Source organism: Beta vulgaris, chromosome 2 (genome assembly GCF_026745355.1).
Source record: "Beta vulgaris subsp. vulgaris cultivar EL10 chromosome 2, EL10.2, whole genome shotgun sequence".
Taxonomy (NCBI): Eukaryota; Viridiplantae; Streptophyta; class Magnoliopsida; order Caryophyllales; family Amaranthaceae; genus Beta; species Beta vulgaris.
In genome coordinates, this window is record NC_079203.1 from 11,065,985 (window position 1) to 11,083,362 (window position 17,378).

Sequence of the window (17,378 nt, forward strand, 5' to 3'; positions counted from 1 at the left end):
TCAAACTATCGTCTACACAAGCCAACGTTCACACCCGTGCACTTCGCAAGCACTAGATGTATCCGAAACTTACATTACCGTATCGGAAAAAGGGGCCCCATCTCCCAGTGGCGTATCCAGGAATTACGGGATGGGGGTACAAATAAGATAAAATCAAATAAAACAAAATACAATGCTAGAGTTAAGTAGACTAAAAATTCAACTTTTGTGATTTTCCTCCATCTCTCTTCTAAAAAAATTCTAAACTTTTGTTTTTCATCTTCGAAATTTAGTATAATGTAAACACATTATTAGATATTAATTTCAAAGTCCCTAATTTTAACTTACAATTCACAAGACACAACATCACATTCCGAATTCTCATAACCTCTATTTCAATTTCACAATTTATAATCTCTAACTTGAATTCAAGAAATCTCAATCTCCATATTTCACAACTACACAACATCTAATTTCCCTTTCATAATTTCTGATATCAATTCAAAATATCAATTCACATCTGATTTTAAATTCACAACTTCTAATCATATTCCAAATTTCATTAAAGAAATTGGAAAGTCTATAAATTAACAAAAATAAACAAAAATTTGGGAAAAATGTACCTATAACTGATGAATTTGTTAAATTAGAGGAAATCACTCCTTAAAAAGAAGGCTAAGATAACAGATTTTCATAATACCAGTGCAAGAAAACCAGTGCCAGAAAAAAAGAATGTTAAACTGAGACAAAGAAAGAAAGGAGCCCACAGGTGAGAGAAAGAGAGAGGAGAGAGAAACTGAGAAAGAGAGAGAAACTAAGAAAAAGAGATAGGAGAGGAGGAGAAAACCACTGCGGGCACTGCCATAATAGTTAATACAGTAACTTTTTTTTCTTTTAGTTTTTATTCTCTTTAATATGTTTTTGGGGGAATGGGGGTACAGCTGTACCCACTGTACCCCCTGTACATCCGCCCCTGCCATCTCCGAGGAAATCAATTAGAGCCGATGTTAGCACAATGTACTAAGGCTTGGCATAGCCCAAGCCATGCCACGACTCATGTCGAGGAGCACCTAGTAACAAAGGCACCCTATGGTCTCCCCACCCATGAGTTAGCACCATCCCCTGAAGAGGCTTAACTGTGAGAAGATATGGGATATCTAATGAACGTTCATTTGATGACAACTCCACAAGGGCATGATCTTACTTCGATAATGCCCAAAGGCGTCATGGCATTAGCCACACATCTCACGCTTTTGCTATAGCTGCATCCGCCCAATAGAGTTATATGCGGAACACCCACCATAGGATCGCTTGATCCACCAAAGGACTAAACCTTTTATGATCACACCCACCATTGAGTCTCTTGATTCACCATAAACCAAGACTTAGAATATTTCACCTAACTCACCATAGAGAGAGGACTTATATATTGGAATAATACCACCATATAGTGGCGGATCTTGGAACTTTTGTTATTGGGGGCCAATACCTACTTTATACTTTTAGTTGATATCTATTTATTTGGATTGCTAACAAGTATCGGATACGGGTGCGAATTCAAGTATGTGCGGGGTATAAGTAATATATACGAGTATAAATTCCGGTATCTGATTCGGCAAATCTAAAAAATAGAGATCCCAGAACATGGATATGAGGGTGCAACTTTTTCTTTGTAGTTATATATTTATTTAATTTTTAAATAATTTTCAACTTCGCAAAAAGACAAATAGAATAGCCAAAAGTTTAAAGTTTTAAAATGCATAATGTAAGAAAAATTGGTTAAGAATAAAAAAATCAATAATAATTAATCAATAAAAGAAAAGAAAAAACCCCTTAAAAAAGAAAAAAAAAGAAGAAAGAAATGTTATTAAAGTAGGAATGAGAAAGATGTCATCTTCACGTCAAGTGCAAGCATCAATAGTGGTCCCGAATTGACAGTTGACAGTTGTGTACTTCCCTATTTTTTCTTCCCCTTTCTAATACACGGTGTATAGTGTTTATTTTGTTGCTCAACAAATTTAGGTTTTTTTCTTAATGGGCTGAGCAAATTAGTAATGTTGTGATTTTATACCAAAATCTTTTAGGGGCAGGCCCAGTCCTGCCCCTTAAAAGATCTGCCCGTGCCACCATAGTTGTCCAAACACTTAGCCTCACGTGACAACCATGATTCAAGTGCTAGTGATCCCCATAGATCAACAACCACCAATGCATGTGTAGGACATGGCGTGCCCAAACCAGACACAAAAACTAAGGGTCTTACAAACCTCCCCCACTTTTAAGTATTTGACAATGATAGGCTGTCAAAAATTATTCGTGCAAAATCTTCTAACAATGTAGTAGGGTAAGTAGGGTAGAATCCATAGAGAAAGGGTCTTTTCAAATCTAGCTTCTAAATTATGGGAAAAATAAACAAGAACATAAATATTATAATTAAGGTTCTAAACTAATCAAATTACGAAAAGCAAACTCAAAAAGATATGGGGCAATGGTTCACCACGTTCATATTTATAATACATCAAAATATCATCAACAATTCAACTAATTAGATATCTAGAGTATGGGTTGATCCTACGGTCGGGTCGTAGCTAGCACTCTCAAATCAACATATGCAGTATGGCCGCTAACATAATCAGAATTGCTAATTGCAGGTAAGCCTCTAAAAAGTACTTTCTCTCGATCTATGACTATTTATTAACAATATGTAATCAGATAATGGATCAGGTTGCAAGATTACCAATAAAAGCACTAATTAATTATAGATATCAATTAACCAAACCATAAAAAACATCAATCAAGATTTACAATATATAAACTTGGATTCCCTAACCCTAGAAAATAAGACTACTTAATCATGAAATAAACAATAGAATCTAAATCTAAAAAGAAAAGTATAATTAAAGAAATCAATGAAAGACACTAATAAATCTCATAAATTATTGAAGAAAAAGAGATACTAGGGTTCGCAACTAAAAACTAAAGAGAAAAAAAAGAATAAAAGTAAACTAAACCTAATCAATACAAATAACGTGAAAAAAGAGGAGGAGAAAGAAAGAGAGTTTTACTAATCTAAAGCAATACTAAATAACCTAATATGACTAGGAAAGTAATGTACAAAGACAAGGAAATTCAAAATATTAATTAAATGGGTGGTTTAGTGATCCGCACGTATGGTAGCAGATTCCTGCAGAAACATTGCAATCTTCCGAAAGGCATAACTCCTTGCCGAGAAGTCTACTCGGGGTGTGCCACCTATTGTTGGAAACCTCTTCATGTCTAGTCTCCACATCTGCTAGTATTATTCGATTCTTTGAAGCACATAACAATCTATGGTCAGAAGAGTACTCATGACTCCTTTTTCACATATCTTCTAATGTTTTTCCTCTTTATTTTCGCTCAAACTCGTACTAATTATACTCCATGATGATCCTTATCATTGTAGCTTATTTGAAATGCTCCTAATCCTCATATTTTAGCTAATTATACTTTAAATATGTTCTCAATCCTTGAGATTCATCAAAAATACGAAAACACACCTAATAGGAGTATAATAGCATAACTTAAGAATATAATGCAATGATGAACCTAAATATGAATCTAAATGCTCTAAAATGCAACCTAAATGCACCTAAAAACTATATATGAATATTACTTATCAGATGACCTCATCAAACGTACATGGATCCAACACTATGCACAACTATGATCCAACACAAAGTCGCCAACTAGATCTGAAATTCGCAGGCGCAAATTCGAAACCTCTTAATGAAACCTTCATTCAACCAAACCAAAATATCCTTCAATCTAATTTCATTTGCTTATATCTCTTGGTAGTAAACCAAGTGTCACCATTGATAGATACAAGTCATCCTTCACACTTTAGCTTTGCCATCTGCGTCCAGCAACTTCAATGATCCGATGCTTGCCGAAAGGTCTTCCTCTTTAGATGAACCATCGTTTCCACCTTCACACATGATTGTTGCAATCTTTTAACATTTTAGATCCCTTAATTTTTGGACGAAGAGCAAATAATGAACGAGTTCTAACTTTACGCCTAATTTTTTTTATCTAATCCCTTTTCGGACGTACATTATATTTTTTGGAATTGGATATTGATATTATGGATGTGGATGTGGCTGGGATAAATTTGATCTTGTTTATGATATGTATAGTAGAATTATGAGATTGGTTAACTTATTTTGTGATATAAAATTTTTAAGAGGTTTGTAATATCATATTCAATTGGTTGGTTTTCATATATGGGTTGCGTATTATACATGTATATGAATTTGTTGAATTGTATGTGCTACTGCAAGTAGTAGGTGGGTGTGAGAAAAGATAATATGATTATTTAAAAAAAAAGCAATTATCATAGATAACGGTTATATGTAAAATCTGTTATATTTGTTATATGGAAACATACGCTTGAACAGGGAAGAGTTGTGTTTGCTTTTAACAAAGATAACAGTTTTTCAAGATACATGTTAAATTTTCCTTCTTCCAAATTATCATATAATATCAAACTTAACGTGTATTTAAAAAATGTTTAATCTAGCCGTATAACATGTATTACAAATCACTATTCTATTTTCTCTCCCAAACATAAGACTTTCATCAGGTGTTATGTTTACTTTACATTACGCTGACTTGGAAAACGCCTCAAAAATATTATGTAAAGCCTTATTTAACAATTATATTTGCCCTTTTTGTGGTAGTGCGGAAAATTTCGCCAAGTTTCACCCTAATTTGAGATAGCAAAAGATAGCCATAAAGATAAAACACAAGGTATGAAGAATACGCAAAGCAATGCAACAATAACTCAAGAGGTTTTTGGTAATACTTCATTAGCGATTTGGCCTGCGGTTAATGCCATTAATGAGGCTTTGAGAGCTTACAAAATAACACCATTAAATCAAAATGTGAGTGTGATTGATATCCCTATGAGTACTACTTCAACTCCAGAAGTAATGGTGCAAGAGAATAACATTACTCCAGAGAGGCCTCAACAAAAACCTGATGAAAATATGAACCACGGGTACCTGATGTAGAGAATGTAAGGAAAGATGTTGAGTGAAATAGAGCTACTAAGAAGCGGGTGCTGCTAGGAGATTGGAGTTGATGTCTCCACCTAAATGGTCTGATGCTTCTGACGGTAAGTCTCTTACTTATAGCCAAAGGAGTGGCACTCAAATTTATTCCTCCTATGGTGAAGGAAGGTAAGAAATTTGCTCAACTTGATCGAGCTGAGTTAGATAAGTTGTCTAAAACTTGGTCACTGCTGTTATTTTGTATGTTGTGGGTCAAACTCCATCCATTACAGCTCTAATTAGATATGTTGAACAATAATGAGACCATGTTGCTAAGCCTAAAATTTATGGGAAATTCTCTCTGGTAGCTCTCAACTTTTTTTTTTCTTTCCTTGGTAGCTTTTCTTATGGGTTAATCTCCCCGGTAGCCCTAACTTGATTAAAATGTTAGTAAAATAGGATTATTTAATGAAAAACGTTTAGTCTGTGGTAAAAACGTTAATTAGTGAGTAACCCACCCTATTAGTTTGACCCATGTTTCCACCACCCTGTCCCAACAACGCTCCCTACCCACCACTACCTAGCAGCCCCCCTCCCCAACCCCCGCCCATCCCCTGCCCTACCCCCACCCCAGTACCCACATCAGTTTCCCTACCCCCCGCAGCACCCCACCGATTTCCCCACCCCCGCAGCACCTCATCGATTTTCGCACCTCCCCCCCTCCCCCCCGGTCGATTTCTAGGCTCGCGTGGGCTTTTGGGTTGTTCCACTTCATGAATATTGACGAGGTTGGGGTTTAGGTGCAAAATCTGACTGGGGTGGGGGGAGGATACGAAAATCGACGGGGGTGGGGGAGGGGAAATCGGCGGGATGCTGCGAGGGTGGGGAAAACGACACAGGTGCTGGGGTGGGGGAGGGGAAGGGGTTGCGCAGGGATTGGGGAGGTGGCTGTTGGGCGGTGATGGGAGGGGGGTTGTTATGGTTAGGGAGGGGTGGTGGTGGGAGAGGGTTAGGTTTAGGGTTTAGCGTTAATTTAAGCACTCACTAACAACAATTTAACGGTTGAATTGCAATTAAACCTACAGAATTAGCATGTGCATTAACTTAGGAATACCAGGGGCATTAGCCCTTAAGAAAAAAGCTACCAAAGAGAAAAAAAAAAGCTAAAGGTTACTATAGAGAATTTTCCTGTTTTCTACATGATAGAGGCTATTTTATTATTAAGTTTGGCTCTATTGATGATAGAAATAAAATTATTTATGTTGGTCCTCACATGATTAATAGTAGGTCGATGGTGATTAAGGCCTAGACACCTGATTTTGAGTTTCAGATAGGAATCCTTAGGGTTATACCTCTTTGGATTAAGTTATATAATTTATCTCTTAATTACTGGGGTCTAGACTCTCTGAGCAGAATAAGAAGTATGGTACGAGTCCCTCTTTTTGTTGATGAATGTACTACTCAACAGCAAAACATCACTTTTGCCTAAATGTTGGTTAAGATTGATGTCACTAAAGAATTACCTAAGAGGGTGTGTATTGAAGACGCTGCATGGATCGGCCATTGGTCAAGAGTTTCATTATGTATGAGAACCTTCTTATTGACTTAATGTGCTACTATTAGACATGATTGTACCAAAAAGTATAACATTCAGAGGATTAAAGAGAAGGAATGTGCTAAAATTGTGCATAAGTGGGTGCCTAAGCCAACACAACCACAGTGAAATGTTAGGAATCTTGTTACTGTAAGTGAAACTAATCAGGGCATACCTGATGAGGATCATAACCAGAAGAAGTCTAGGGGTGTATGTTGAACATGTTTCAGAGCAGTCTGGTGATAGTATAGGTATTGACAAGAGTTTAACTCAACCAGAAATTTCAGTCTGGAATATTGTGAGTAGAGGACATAAAGACAAAGATGTCATGGAGATTGTGGGGGCTAGATTTGTGACACACTTATAGTGGATGATGCTGGAGGTATCACATTCACAATTTTTCCAGGTTGATGATTGTGTTTACATGGAATATGAGAGGGTTGAATAACCCTGCTAAGCTAGGTGAAATAAAAAAGTTCACGGGGAAATATAGTATTTCACTTATGGCTTTGCTTGAAACTAGAGTGAAGTCTCATAATAAGGTAAAATTTTGAAGAAGTTTGGAAATCAATGGAAGTGGGTTCATAATTATGAAGCATGTGATAAAGGTACGATATGGATTGCTTGAAATTGTGCTTTTGTTACTCTTCAAGTTTTGCAGAAATCTACTCAGCTTATTCATTGATACATAGGGGACAAAAGTAGTGGAGATCATTTAATGTTTACTATTGTCTTTGGGTTACATATTAAGGAAGATAGATTAAGTTTATAGGTTGAGCTTAGTAAGCTAGACAAGAGTATTGTTGAGCAATGGTGTATTATGGAGACTTTAATGTTATTCTTTCTTCTGCTGATAAGATAAATGGTGTTCTTGCAACGATTCGATAGGCGGCTCAATCGGATAGATTCGATCAACAATACCCCCTGGAAACTTATAGGAGGTTTTATCCTCGTGCGACTCGAGCCTTAGCCATACCCGATTCTCAAAATACTTATTGGGAAGAACACGCAATAGATGTCATTTATCAACGGGGTCAGGTTCCAACGGAGCATCCCTAGGATCTTCGAGAGCAGGGACCACTCTCGAGGTATTTTATTAATATTTTTTCCTCTTTCCTCTTAAACTCATGACTTTGTTCGATTGCTTAATACCACTATCTTAGTGAGTGTAAAACCTGTGTCCATTTTTTCTCTTGATCTAATAAAGGAAGTGCTGATGCTAAAATTTATAGTAGAATTGATAGGTGTTTAGTTAACTCTCATTGGTTAGCTAAATATCCTAATCGAGTTATGGAGTATTTGAATCCTAGTCTCTCTGATCATTCCCCTTTGTTGCTTCAGTGAAAAATGTTCTCATATTTGTTAAAGCAGAGGAAGACCTTTTAAGTTTGTCAATTATATGGCTGACCATGATACATTCTTATCTCTTGTTGAGGAGCAGTTTCATATTAGAGTTAGAGGCATGTGTATCATGCAAAATATTTGGTTAAGCTTAAAAATGTGATGTTTATTCTGAAGCAGTTACATAAAATTGGGTTTGCAAACATGGAGCTAGGATTGATCAAGGTAGATCAGATTTACATATTATGCAATCTCAACTTCATCCTAGATGTCTAGTTCTAGCTCAATCTAAGAAAGATCACTCTCAACTGCTATACATAAATTCCTGATTATTAAAGAATTTGTTATAAGGCAAAAAGCATGGATTATGTTATTGAAACAAGGTGATTCAAATAACTCATCTTTCTTTCATGCCATGAAGGAAAGATTTATGCATAATAGTGTTGATATGCTTTTTATGGCCTCTAGTTACTAAATCTGAGGATATTGAAAATGAGGTGAACATATTCTATCATAGTTTGCTAGTTTCTGCTGTTATATTCTCCCTCCGTCCCATAATTTTTGTTATATTTTGCCATTTAGGTGTGTCCCTATTTAGTTCCTAGTCTTCCTACATTTGCAAAATATACTACAAATGGTAAAAAGTACCCACTCCTAAACCATTTACCCATTGAATTAAGCCCAACTAAAACCCAACATACCCACCTAACCTCATTTAATACCCACCCTCCCCCATTTAACCCTCCCCAACCGCCCCTGTAATACTCCCTTCCAAAACCCTAATTGCCTTTCACCGTCATTTCTCTCTCTCTTCTTCTAACTCTCTATCTCCTTCTGACTCTCACTTTCCTCTTTCTTCTTCTTCATCAAACCCTCAAATTTAAGGTTTGTTTGTTCAAATTTATCAAAAAAATCGTAGATTAATAATCTACGCCTTCCTGCGATTATTTTGAAACCAAAATTTAATTTTTTGAGTGAGTTTACATTTTGAGTCCCCTGTTTTTGCCGGTTTTCCATGGACGAGTTAACTCCAAACTTGAAGAAACGTCTCTTTTCTTTGCTTGATGAGTTTGATGCTGAGGCAAAAAGGCTAGGGTTTCAAAAAAGGTTCTGGATTTTGGGAATTTTTGCTGGTCTTGTGGTGCTCCTTCAAAGAAACCACCATATCTTGACTTTGATTGTCTAGAAACGCAAAAAAAAAAAATGGAAAAAAATGACGATCTCCTCCCTGAAGGCTTCGATTCATGGTGATCTTACCTTTGGTGGTATAAAAACCATCAAGAAATGGTTTATAAACGACCCCTTTCTGATTTTCATGGAGATCGGTCCACTCCTTAATTTTTTTAAAGTACTTTTTGAATCAAATACCTGTGGGATTGCGTTTAGAAGCATGATTTTCTTTGCGTTTTAGGTTGCATGTTTAGGGTTATGATTTCACTTCAATTATCTTGGTTGATTTAAGGATATCTTGCTTGATTTTGTTGATTTAAGTTTAGTATGCTTGATTTTGTTGATTTAACCTTAATTAGGCTCGCTTTTGTATATTTCTTACAAGATTTTGTTGCTTTAGGATTCAGATCTTGGTTCATATAACCTGATTTTCTTTGCGTTTTAGGTTGCATGTTTAGGGTTATGATTTCAGTTTAATTATCTTGGTTGATTTAAGGAGATCTTGCTTGATTTTGTTGATTGAAGTTGAGTATGCTTGATTTTGTTGATTTAACCTTGAATATGCTTGATTTAAGTTAACTGATACAAGATTTTGTTGATTGAAGCTTGATTAGACTTGATTTAAGTTAATCGGCGCTTCAATTTGTTGCTTTAGGGTTCATAATTTGATTTATATAACCTGATTTTGTATGCGTTTTAGGTTGCATGTTTAAGGTTATGATTTCAGTTTAATTTATTTGGTTTATTTAAGTTAATTAAAGGAGATTTAACTGATTTTCTTATTTTTGGCTGATTTAAGTTTATTTATGCAAATTTGTCTTCATTTTCTTGATATAAGTTGACTGAGGCTTGATTTAAGTTGATTAAGGCTTAATTTTGTTGTTTCATGTTGAGTAAGGCTTCATTTTGTTGTTTTAGGCTGACTGATGCATGATTTTGTTTGACTTTGCATTAATTTTGTTGTTTTAAGTTGAGTAATGGTTCATTTTGTTGTTTTATGTTGACTGATGCATGATTTTGTTTGACTTTGCCTTAATTTTGTTGTTTTAAGTTGTGTAAGGGTTCATTTTGTTGTTTAATGTTGACTGAGGCATGCTTTTGTTTCAATTGGCCTTAATTTTGTTGTTTTAAGTTTAGTAAGGCTTCATTTTGTTGTATTATGTTAACCGAGGCATGATTTTGTTTGACTTTGGCTTGTTTTTATTGTATTAAGTTTAATAAGGGTTCATTTTGTTGATTATGTTAACTTAGGCATGATTTTGTTTGACTTTGGCTGTTTTTGTTATTTTAAGTTGAGTAAGGGTTCATTTTGTTGTTTTATGTTGAATGATGCATGGTTTTGTTTGACTTTGCCTCAATTTTGTTGTTTTAAGTTAAGTAAGGGTTCATTTTGTTGTATTATGTTGACTGAGGCATGATTTTGTTTGACTTTAGCATGATTTTTTTGTTTTGAGTTTAGTAAGGCTTCATTTTGTTGTACTATGTTGACTGAGGAATGATTTTGTTTGACTATGGCTTGTTTTTGTTGTTTTAAGTTTAGTAAGGGTTCGTTTTTGTTATTTAAGGTTGACTGAGGCATGATTTTGTTTGACTTTGCCTTGTTTTTCTTGTTTTAAGTTTAGTAAGGCTTGATTTTGTTGTTTAATGTTGACTGAGGCATGATTTTGTTTGACTATGCCTTAACACTACAAGAAAATGCCCAGTCAACTACAGCTATATATGCAGCCACGGCCAATAAAACTGACGTTAAACATGTAATCAGCGACGGTTTACAGCCGACGTCGCTATCGACGGTTTTTAAAAAACAGCGTTGGCTTAAACGGTCGCTATAATCAACGACCGTGTTAAACCGTTGGTGATTTGAATTTTTTAATTTCTGCAATTGTAGTGGTTGGGCGACGGCTTGGAACCGTCGGTGCATTTACTGAAGCCGTCGCTGATGTTGACGACTTAAACCCACTCCCATTCAAACTCCCACTGATATTATAGTCGTTACTCGTTTCCTTTCTTCTCTTAAACAACCTACCAGCACTCAAGAAAACTGCCACGCACGCACTCAAAAAAAGTTGCCGGCGAAACTGCGACTAAATACAGGCAACTAAATACCGGAGACAGAAACATCTTGCTTCTTTCTCTCAAACAACCTCACAGGCACTCCAAAAAAAATTGAGGTGAGGCACGCACTCAGAAAAATCGCCGGCGGATCTGCCTTGAAGGCCATTCCTGCGAACGGCGACTCGACACCGGCGATAGAAACATCTTGCCGGCGGCAAATCCTACAGCTCTATGTTTATTTATTTTTTAATTTCTATTACCCTAAAAATTGAGTTTTTGGGATTGAAGGGACCCTGCCGCCGCGTGATTCACTCCGCCCTTCCGCCGCTACTGCGTAATTCAGCCCTTCCGCCGCTGACTCTGCCGCCTGCCGCCGCGTGTTCTTTCCAATCCAATCCGTAACTTCCCTCTTCAATCTCAAGTTTGTTGTTGTTTGTTAGTTTGAGTTTAATTTGCTGTTGGCTGCTCTATTCATGTTATTATTGTAATTTTTGATAGCAAGCTAAAACCCACAAAATTGAACCCGTGATTAGAATGATGAAATTGTGTTGTTGGTTGTTCAATTCATGTTATTGTTGTAATTTTTGTTGTTGGTTGTTCAGTCCATAAATGATATGACTTTTGCTTTTAGGATGGTTAATAATTGAAATTTGAATGAATAGAAGAGTATTACTCCTAATATGGAAGAAGTTTAGGGAGGAAATGGGTGAAATGTTGGAGGAAATAAGAAATTGTTGTTGATCACAGCGAAATTTCTCACTTCTAAAGGAGGGAAAGAGATAATGAAGTGAGAAGAGAAGAGAAGAGTTTTGAAGTTGATGTTGGTCTAAATTGTTTCAATGCTTTAAATCTGTAGTGTAGATTTTTAATTTAGATGTACTCCATAGTTTGTACTTTGTAGCACTAACTCACATAATCAATAGTTCTTATTTATGTAGTAGTAATATGGTTAGCAGGTAGTGATCAGTAGTTTTGGGATATGGTTGAAACCCAAAGGCGAACTTGCCCCTAGGTGAAAGCCAATGAGAGGCGTTTGTGGTGGCTGTGAGATATTGGCCAGTAGTTATTTGGCCGCTGTTTTGAGTATACATGGGTGATACTAATAGGAGGATCAGTGTAAGGACTGATACCATGTAAGATACAGGCTTAGCCATAGCAACAAACTGACGTTGTTCTAAATTTTTTGGAGACCAACTTGTTGATCATATGTAGGAAGTATTGATTTCACTAGAAGCTGAGATTAGGTTGTCAAAGAAAGAAAAAAAAAAGAAGCTAAGATGACTTTTCAACTATCAATTTCAAGAGTGAAGTATGGTTGTTTACTTATTTAAACTGTTGACTAGTTCTTAGCAAATGTTTTCACATTTTAATTACTTCCCCCTTTGTTTTTACAATAACTTTTTTTTATGAACTAGGGACACGATAAATCAATTGTAAACCCATGTTTAAGTTACATTTTTATGTTCTCAATGAGTTCTTTTTTAAGTACTCATATTGGAATTACTCTTTTATATATTAGTTTTACCATTCTAAAATGGTAACATTTAGTAGTAAAACATTGAGTTTAATGACAACAAGATACGATATATAAAAATGAATGTGATCCCCAATGAATAGATTGAAACACCATAGGAGATTTTTCACAACTCTAGTTCATTTTTTTTATCAAGGTGATTGTAAGTTTGTAACTCAGACAGATTTTGTGACATTTAGATTACTAAGAAAAAGAAACCATCTGAAACCGTTCAGACTGATTTTTGTCAAACTATTCATGTCATTCAATTGGTATAATTTTACATTAGTTTTGTGAGTTTAGGACCCGTTTGGTTGGTGGATTTCATGAGAGGAAAAGAGAATCATTGATTTTTTTTTTTAGATGGAATCATTTATCTAATTCCGTTTAAGTGAGTGTTTGCTTTGTGAATGTAGGTGGCCACACTCAACTGTCTCCTTGCCGCCAGACAATGTCGTCTCTCTACTGTGTCCTTGCGTTGGACTGCCCTGCCGCCTCTAGGTATGCTTTAATTTATTAGTTTATAATACTTTGAAGTGTAAGTTAGTGTATTAATTATCACAATAATTTATATGATGGTTTCTTTATTAAATGTTATAAAAGTTAAAAACTATATTATTATAACAATAATTAATTTACTGCACATTCCTTTATTTGTTACACTATCTGAAATATTTATATTTTTTTTGACATATTTGTTTTCGTGGAAAAAGTTTGGATAATGTTATAAATTTAATTTAAGTATTTAAATAAATATGTTTGCATCATCATGTATTTAGAATTGTAGAATTGTACGTATGTGGGTTGTTAATGACTATTGTGATTGAAATGATTTAGAATTGTAGAATTAGGCACCATGAAACGGAAGGAGCGTTGGTGGATGTATGATAGATATGAAATGGGTGTAACTTGAGGCCCGAGTTCTTGAGGGGGTTGATGAATTCATTGAATTTTGCAAAGTAAATCCTGAAAGCCCGATTTGGATGAAGTTAGATGCCCGTGTCGAAATGCAAGAACAGACGTATGCATGACCAGACACGGTTAAAGTGCACTGTTTATAGAAAGGGATTTATACCTGATTACTACGATTGGTATTCTCATGGTGAAGAGTTACCTCGATCCGCACATGAGCCATCTAATCCATACCGCGAAATGATTTTCGATGCTCTTTGGAATAACTCAGAACCGTCCAATGTTGAAGAGCCTAGTGGAATGGACGAGGAGCCTAATCCTTAAGCAAAGGTGTTTCTTGACCTATTAAAGGCTTCTGAGGAACCATTGTACGAAGGGAGCTCCATGTCCATGTTGGAAATGGCATCTAGAATAGTATCTCTGAAATGTTAGTATAATTTGCCACATAGGTGTGTTGATGCGTTTGCTTCATTAGTGAAAGAAGCAATACCTAACAACAACAACAACATGAGTAACACATTTTACGATACGAAGAATATTTTGGAGGGATTAGAGCTTCCCCACGAGAGGATTCATGCGTGTCCCAAATGTTATATGTTATTTTCGAGAACTGATGCACACTTGGACAGATGTAGAGTGTGCGATAGCGACAGATACAAAAGGACTTCTAAGGGGTCTTTAGTTCCAATGAAAGTTCTGATTTATTTCCCAATCACACCGAGATTGCAAAGGTTGTATGCAACAAAAAATGTTGCTGAAGAAATGACATGGCATCCAAAAATCCAAGAGCCGAAGACAAAATGGCTCACCCTAGCGACAGTGAAGCTTGGAAGCATTTCGATAGATCCTTTGACGAATTTGCATCTGAGCCTAGGAATGTTCGGCTCGGTTTGTGTACCGATGGGTTTGGTCCAACATGGAAAGTTTGGAGGTTAGTATTCATGTTGGTCGGTCATCTTAACCCTGTACAACTTGCCGCCATCGATGTGCATGAAGAAACCCTTCATGTTCCTTTCTTTGCTCGTTCCTGGTCCTAAAAATCCGAAGGGAAACTTGGATGTGTACACGCAACCCTTAATCGAGGAATTGAAGCAATTATGGGCTGTTGGAGCAACAACTTATGATATCTCTAGGAAACAAAATGTTAATATGCGTGCTGCCATTCTTTCTAATATTTATATATGATTCATAATATTTATATTAAATGATATTGACAGTTTACGTGTTTGTTTTCAATTCAGGTTTGATGATAACAAAGTTAGCGGGTCCATCATTGACATTTTCCAGTGTCATTTTTGAAACCCTTGGTTTAACTACGGTGAGGTGGACGATGCAACAAAGACGCATTGGTGGAACTCATTCACGGTATGTATGAATCGAATTATGAAGAATTAAATTTATTATATTATTAGTTTATTAACAACTTGTTTTAATGTTTGTTAAAGGGTCTTTACGAATGGGCTCTGGAGTTAGATGGCCAAGTGAAAAAGCATACAAGATGAAAGCTGCAAATTGTCTGAGAGACTTGCGGTACTGGGTGCTCAAAAAAGCTAAAGAAAGGCCAAAATGGTTGGGGAACACCATCTACGAGGCAATGAAGAAAAAAAGTCTGGAGCCCGCCTTCCTCGAGAAATCTGAGAAGGCAAAGAAGAACCGAAGAGGTGGCTCCCTGTCTAATCCAGTTGAGCCGTCGCACTTTCAGGGTTCCATCTCCGCGGCACAGCATCCTAAAAGAATGGTAAGAATGTTTCATATGTATTACTTAGTTTGAATTTCATGATTTTTTCCGTGTATGTAAAAAATAAAGCCTTTGTTTAACAATGTGTACAGGCAAAGAGTAGAGGAGGAGTACTCCCTACCGCCACCGAGTTGTTCTTGAAGACTCATTTCAAAACTGTTGCTGTAAAAGGAGAAATTGCAGCAAACAAGAAAGCAAAACAAATTTTGGTACATACCTTTAAACATATATTTAAAGTAGTACTCCCTCCGTTCCTTAATAGAGTGCCCATTTCTTTTTTGGACACTATTCAAAGGTAAAGAAAGCCCTCAAAAAATATTTCTAATATATAAGAAAAAACATAGTCATGTGGGGTCTTGTTTGATTCGTCTCATTACGTACATTAAGAAAATTAAACTTTTATAATTTTACTAATATGAAATTAAAGATATTAACGATACAAAACGTGCATTGGCAAACGTGCATTGGAGAAATGGGCACTCTATTAAGGGACGGAGGGAGTATATGCTATTTTATTTGCAAAATGAATGAATTTGAGTACTTTTAAGTTAGTCTGAATCATAAACACCTCAAATATGATACATATACTTAGTTTAATGTGTTAGATTATAGTTTTGATTGAAATTACAAAATATAGGAAAGTTGGAACCAAATATAGGTCATTTAGCTCATTTTAGGTCATATTGCTTGAAAATGCATGAATTTGAGTACTTTTAAGTTAGTTGAATCATGAACACCTAAAACATCCTATATATACTTAGTTCAATGTGTTAGATTATAGTTTTCATAGAAATTACAAAATATAGGAAAGTTAGAACCAAATATAGAGCATTTAGCTCACTTTAGGCCATATTGCTTGAAAATTAATGAATTTGAGTTTTTTTAAGTTAGTTTCAATCATAAACACCTCAAATATGATACATATACTTAGTTTAATGTGTTAGATTGTAGTTTTAATTGAAATTACAAAATATAGGAATGTTAGAACCAAATATAGGTCATTTAGCTCATTTTAGGCCATATTGCTTGAAAATGAATGAATTTGAGTACTTTTAAGTTAGTTTGAATCATAAACACCTCAACTCTGATACATATACTTAGTTCTATGTGTTAGATTATAGTTTTCATTGAAATTACAAAATATAGGCAAGTTAGAACCAAATATATGTCATTTAGCTCATTTTAGACCATATTGCTTGAAAATGCATGAATTTGAGTACTTTTAAGTTAGTTTGAATCATGAACACCTCAAACATCCTATATATACTTAGTTCAATGTGTTAGATTATAGTTTTCATTGAAATTACAAAATATAGGAAAGTTAGAACCAAATATAGGTCATTTAGCTTATTTTAGGCCAGCATATTGCTTGAAAATGAATGAATTTGAGTACTTTTAAGTTAGTTTGAGTCATAAACACCTCAAACATCATATATATACTTAGTTCAATGTGTTAGATTATAGTTTTCATTGGAGTTACAAAATATAGGAAAATCAGAACCAAATAAAGGTCATTTAGCTCATTTTAGGCCATATTGCTTGAAAATGAATGAATTTGAGTACTTTTAAGTTAGATTGAATCATAAACACCTCAAATATGATACATATACTTAGTTTAATGTGTTAGATTGTAGTTTTAATTGAAATTACAAAATATAGGAATGTTAGAACCAAATATAGGTCATTTAGCTCATTTTAGGCCATATTGCTTTAAAATGAATGAATTTGAGTACTTTTAATTTAGTTTGAATCATAAACACCTCAAATATGATACATATACTTAGTTTAGTGTATTATATTGTAGTTTTGATTGAAATTACAAAATATAGGAAAGTTAGAACCCAATATAGGTCATTTAGCTCATTTTAGGCCATATTGCTTGAAAATGAATGAATTTGAGTACTTTTAAGTTTGTTTGAATCATAAACACCTCAAATATGATACATATACTTAGTTTAATGTGTTGGATTGTAGTTTTGATTGAAATTAAAAAATATAGGCAAGTTAGAACCAGATATAGGTCATTTAGCTCATTTTAGGCCATATTGTTTG